This window comes from Larus michahellis, chromosome 4, assembly GCF_964199755.1.
Source record: "Larus michahellis chromosome 4, bLarMic1.1, whole genome shotgun sequence".
NCBI classification, from domain to species: domain Eukaryota; kingdom Metazoa; phylum Chordata; class Aves; order Charadriiformes; family Laridae; genus Larus; species Larus michahellis.
This window is the reverse complement of record NC_133899.1, coordinates 26,732,169-26,738,673: the sequence shown is the minus strand read 5'-3', so window position 1 is coordinate 26,738,673 and position 6,505 is coordinate 26,732,169.

Genomic DNA, 6,505 nt, shown 5'->3' with positions numbered 1-6,505 from the left:
AGAAGCAGGTTTTTTAAAGTAAGGGAAAAGACAGCAGCACAGAATAAAGATTAAGTGCCTGCCAATTTTTTGTCTTTAAAGTGGTCATTTTTTACTTTAGGTGAAGCAAAATTGGGGACGAGTGACAGTTCTCTAATGCAATTAATTATTTATGTTTTTCTGCAAGCAGCAATCAAGAGCATCAGAACTGAACTGAAATTTATATCTCAATTGATTTTTGAAAAAAGCCCTGCTTGTGAGCGCAGAGGTTGTGGCAGCCCCGGGCTGTGTCCCCCCGGGTCGAAGCCGGGGAGTAGCCAGGGAACCACCTCTCTGGGTCCATCGCCTCCTCCTGCCAGCCCAGAGAGAAGCCGGGGGGACCAGCCTGCACAGGACATGCCGATGTCTTGCCACTGGCGATTCCAGAAGCCCAAACTGCAAAAATGAGGTGAGAGGAGCTCACCCGGCAGCTGAGGGAGTGTGTTTACCCCGGAGCCACGGTGACCTCGGCACAGACTGTGCAGGACAGGGATTGCAGAGTGATTTCCAAGTGGAAGGTCTCCACCTTCACCTTGGATCACCCCACTGTTGTCCTGCCTGTTAGCTGCCTGGGACCAAGCTTCCCAATAGCACTTGGTGTGGGGAGTACTCTTGGGTAACTTCACTGTGGATGGACACAGTAGATGGACCCTCACTGCCCTGTTTGTGTCCTCCATCAGAGTGCCATGATCTTTGGGACAGACCTGTTTCCTTCTGCAGGACCCCAGGAGTTCTTTGCAAGCCAGCTGACAAGCTGCAGTGGTTTATCTAGCGAGGCCGAGGTCTGCCTAGTGTCTGCTCCTTGTGAGCAATGGGCTGATGCCATTTAATGTCCTCTTGGTCTTCTGTACATCTGTGCCGGTGGTAGTGCTGGCTGGAGGGTTGCCATTCCAGCCTTACTGCCGAGTCCTCACATCTGTGGTCTCTGCTGGTGGTGCAGATGGTGTGAACTGGGTCAGCGAAGACCTCTTGGTGGGGTGGAGACCTCTGGCAGGAGGTGTGCGGGGCCGTGGGGAGGTGGGCTGGCCGGGGGTAACCTCGTCTCCTGCCGCTGGGCTGAGCTGGTGTGGGATGGAGCTGCCTCGGGGACATCCTTTGTGTCTCTTCCTCCTGTTGGGCCTCTAAGAACGGATCTCACACTGAGAGGAGAAAGGGAAGCCAGCGCAGCCATGAGGAAACCCAAACCTCTCAAACTGGGACCAGCCCAGCGCCCCGAGTCACCCGGCTTTTGCAAACCCCGTATCCTGGTTTCACGTGGATGCCAGGTTGTCCAGAACGAAGCAAACTGCCTGCTTCGACCTCCTGCTTTGTGGTCTTGGCAGCTGCCTCCGTCCTCCTAGATGGCAAATTTCCTTCAGAACTTTGTCATTCCCTGTCTTCATACGGGATGTGACGAATACAGACTGACGGCTTCAGTGCTGCGTACCTTTGTGCTCGTCGTTGGTGTGAGCCAGGCTGCTGCTCCATCACCCAGCCCTCCAATAGCAGCATTCCCCGTTATTTCAGGGGTCCTGCCTTTGTTCACTGCCCTCCCAGCGCAGGTTTGGTGAGTGTAGGGTAGGGACAGGGACAGGGTCCCAGCTGTGACTCCCGTCCTAGCTCTTCTGCCGAATGCTCCGTGGCTGTGGCACCCCGGGGCACGTCCCCACTAGGCTGTGTGGATATCAGTCTCCATTTGGCTGAAAACATATGAGATACATATTTTTCAAATTTCATATTAGAATAGGCCTTTGGTCCAAACCTGTCTCGGCTTATTTTTTTTGTATCGCTTTGATTGAACAAGCAGCAAGGACAGAAGAGACCATAAGTACGTTACAAAATACTCAAGGCCGCTGCCAGAGTAGATTTTCAAGAGCAAAATTTTGATGGGCCACTTGCTATCTTGTATATCTGGAGCCTGAAAAATACAATTCCTCCTTATATAAAACATTTTCCGCTGCCTTGCTGGTGCACTTAACTGCTTTTTCGGCAAGAACTCATCTTGCTGAGGAAACATTGCCTGGATTGCAAAGCTAACAAAATGGAGCAAAACAATAATTTTTGCCAGCCTCTTAATTCTTAATGTTCTTAGTTTCCATTTGTAATTACAGTGGTGCACAGTTTTCAGACACATATGGGATTTTTCATTTGATAGTATTCAATTATAATGATTATGTTGTGTCTCATATAATAAAATGTTTTCCATATGTTAGATATAATAAAAGCATAATATCCCCTGGTGCTTTCCGCAATGATCTCCATATTAATACAACTTTCAGATGGCATAAAATGTTTGTGTGTTTGGGCTCCACGGGCACAAACACAAACATTTAATTTTATATCCACGAGAAGCGCCATTGATTTCAGCGGGACTGTAGTTAAACACGGGCACGTTTGGAGAAGGAAAGACCTTTTTATGGAGCAATTCTCTCCGCTACAGGTTGAGCGAGAGACGCTGCTCTCGCTGCCTGCGGAGTGTGGTCCTGTCCTGCTCCGTAGATGGTGGCCATCATGTCCTTGCTCGCGTATACACCCCGAACAGAGGTGGCAGAGATGCTGTCCTGCGCAAGATAAATAGCGTGGGGGACCCTATGTTGTTCCAAGCCCCCTCCAGCTTGAGTGGGAGGCAGCCAGTTGGCGTTTGGAAATTCCCAGCAGCCTTTGAGAATGATTCCTCTGCCTGTGCTTTTAAATTGAGCCACAGAAATTATTGGCCAAGGATTCTCTAGCAGCTTTGCAGTTTTCCTGGAGAGGAGGAGGAGCGTCGTGGGGCGAGGTTATAGTTTCTGACTGTGGGCTCTGCGACTTCACAGATAAGTGACAGACAGTTCTGCATTTGGATTATCTTTCAAACAGAGGCAGTAGAAAAGGAAAACTTAAAAAAATCTGAAAATTAAAAAAAAAAAAAAAGTTTAATTTGTTTTGACATGTAACCACCCCAGCAGGTTAAGTACTTGTAAAATTCCTTTCTTTCTGGTGCTTTCTAGTGCCTTGCACTGTGTACTGCTTCTTCCGCGTCTTTGTTCCCATCTACCAGCCAGCGTGGGTGTCTGATACCATTACATTCTCTGCTGCTCTCCAGGATTTTAGAGATTTGAGGAATACCCTCCTTTGACTTCCCATCCTTTTTTTGTGGGAAGAGGTTCAGACGTGGTGCCATTCCGAGGTTTATTAGCTGCATTGCTCTAAATCAGGGTGATGACTCCCCTGCTTAATTGTCCCCTGGCAGAGGCACCGCTCGTTTCTTTTCTGCTCTGTACGCAGCTAGTAGCCTGGTGCTGTAACATAAAGCCCAACTGAAGAAATTTGGAGGGGATGATTTTCCTTTCTCTGAAAACCCCATGAGTCACAACAAAGCATGTGTCCCCTTGCAAGCGTAGTGCTCTCAGGCTTTGGGTTTCTTTCCCCCTACATGCTGGCATAAAAGCTAAATCCATTCCAATAGAAGCTGCTGAGTTTTATGGTTTTTATCTGAAATTGGTGTTGGCAGGATTAGGAGCAGGAAGAATTGCTTCCCTAAATATCTTATAGGTTCTTTACTTACAGCTCGATGCTATCTGCATAAACCGCTCCATTAGAGATGGAAACTGCTATGGTTTAACAGGGGGAGCAGAGAAGGTGTCAGGGACCCAAATAACCTCTCCTGTTTAGGAGCCCAGCACTTGTTTTTCAGATACTGTTCTGCGTGTGAGTGATGGTTTGTCACATGTGGAAAACAAGGAAAAGTGAGCACATGCATTTTGATGTTGGACCATGGGTGTGAGTGTGCCTCAGCAAGCTGCTGGGCAGCCCTTCAAAACAAAGCAGGTTAATATTGGAGAAGGTTTACATGAATACCAAGCAGAACGTGATATCTGAAATGTATGCATTGTTCCACTGTAATCCATACCAAGATGACTCAGTTATTCGCTATCAGCTTCAGTGGGGTGATAGCAGGGGAGCACAGGGGTTGTTCGTGGTGACGTGAAGTCAGCCTGTGTATTCCATGTCGTTTGAAGTGCTCTGTCCATAAATGTTATGTGTTTGGAAATAGAGCAAAAAAATTATATTTGTGTTCTTTGCCACCAAAAATCCTGTAGCCAGTGATAGGGCTATTGAACCGCATTGTTCCTCTGCTAGTGTCACAGTCATATTAATATGAAAGAAGGATATGCACCAAAGATATAAGATGTTGATTTTTAGGTAGTCACTCTCAGTCTTGGTAGTCTTCATTCAATTTTTTTGGATATTCTTTATCACTGATAGTGCTGCAGATGGATTGCGTGTAGCAAGGAAATAAATAGTTGAGCTGCTTATGGTGTGTATCTTTGAGAGAGCGACCTGGAGCAGAGGGACGGGAGGCGGAGCTGGAGGCCTCCAAATGATACCAGCTGCTCCTAACGGCTAGACAGGTTTTGGTGGGACTGTTGATCCAAGGGACTGGTGATCCTCAAGGAACTGGTGTTCTCGTACCTGGTCTGCCTCTGGGCTGGGGCTATGGGCCACGTCCTTCTGCCAGACTGCTTTCTCCTCCTCCCGTCTAACAATTCGCCTTAGCTTTTATTTCACCAGCTGTAACACACATGTCTCATTAGGCCTTTATAAGTTCCTAAATAGTCATTTTAAGATGTTAAATTGGAAGAGGAGTACTAATCTCTCCTTGGATTTTGATTTTTAATGTGCCCCATTGTGGATCAATCCGGAACGCTGCATCTGGCAATCCCCATGTTAGGGAATCGTCGTTAGTATTGCAAGCATCCCCCAGAGAATCTTAACAACTGAAGTGGGCAATTACCTTATTTTAAATTTAATTAAAAAATGATCCACATAGGGAGAAAAGTTTTAATGTGATCAAAGGATTCATTTCAATAAAAGCTACTGGCACCTTGCTGTAAGTGGTGATTGATGTTTGCAGCCTCCAACATCTATCGGAGCTGAGTGTGCGTCTGGTATTGGCGGCATGTGACAGTAAGAAATGCTTCAAGTTGTAACAACAACCATCAAATTTTTTCCTAGAATTTTGCAGGATCTCTGTAGAATTGCAGCTAGGGTTTTATGGTTGGCATTGCTTACGCCAAGGATCACTTCAAAGGTGTGCTTTTCAGAAGTAGCAGGGGCACGAGCGGAGGGTTTTTTCTTCACGCTGGGTGCCAAGAGGGAGGAAAAGGCTCTGTCTGTCTGCAGCAGGGCTGACCACTGGCCACCCGCAGCTGCCCTGAAGCCAGGCTGCACACAAAGCACCTCACTTTACTTGTTTCTGCGACCAGGGATGGAGACAGCCAGCTCTTCTTGCAAGCCTTCTCAGTGGTCGAGACCTGCAAGCTGTAAAATATAACCCAAAATTCTGGTGTTGGCTGAAATCAGTGCTTTGGCACGAGGGCGAGTGGGGAAGGACTCCTGGTTCCCCTGGGGCGAGACCAAGGTGCTCTGCAAGTAATTCTTTCCGTTTTCGGCTGGTGGTTTTCTCCCCTCAGGTGTTCGCGTGCCTGTAACCGAGATGTAAATAATCCAGCTCCACCTTTAAGGCACCTTCCCTGACCCCGAGGGCTCTGCAGAAGCAGCCCGTTGCAGGCACTGACGCATGGAGGAGTTGTGGCCCGGGAGCTGTAGCCATTCGGGAGCTCCGGAGAAGAGTAGCAGCAGCCCGGCTCCCAGCGCTGGCGGTGGGACGGTGTTTGCCCTGGGGACCCTACAGCAAGTGTCGGGGAGATCGGTGGGTGGCTCCCTGGCGCTGGGACCAGGCAGCAGAAGGGTGATGCTGCTCCTGGGGGTCAGTGCAAAGGCACGGCTGTTCGACTGCTAAAGCCGCTTCAAGCTTTTACAATTACTTCGTTAAAAAGAAATGCTATTTTCAGAATTTATTTTGCGTCACATAGAGCAAGTTAATGCCATGAGATTGAGTTTAATTACCGCTCTGTTAAATTACAGCAAAGTTAAGGGGTGCCTGCTCTCATATCCTTTTAGCACTGGTTCTGCAATGCATCTGTGTGATAACATGAAGGAAAGGCTGGGAATTACTTCTTTTATGTACATGTAGCTTAAATGAACCCAAAATTAAAATGATGGGCATATCATGCCTTCAAATTAATGGCTTTAGCAGCTTAAATGACAAATTTGTAAGTGAGTTAAATATAATCTGGGTTCCTTTGCCTCTGTCCTTAGCAGCCTGGTATTTTCGATCTTCTAAAAGACAGTGATTTCACCAGCATTTAATGGAGCTGGAAGCAAAAGCACAATAAAACTCTATATACGAGAGAACATGATAAGTGAGGAAATGGATAATGGGGTGGTTAATGCTGTTAAATACCTTGTGCTTAATGTTGGCAGGTCGATTGGTTTTGCCAATAAAAAGTTTTAAGTGGTTGCAGGTCTTGACTGTTGGAAGCTTTCTCCAAAAATAATCCACCCAATGCGCTGAAGTGTTAATCAGACTTTTAACAAATCGGTGTCGTGATTTATTGCCCCTTTTGTGTTGCTTTTTTGGAAGCCTGGATTTTACAACGTTACGTGCCTTCTCAGGACTAGTCTG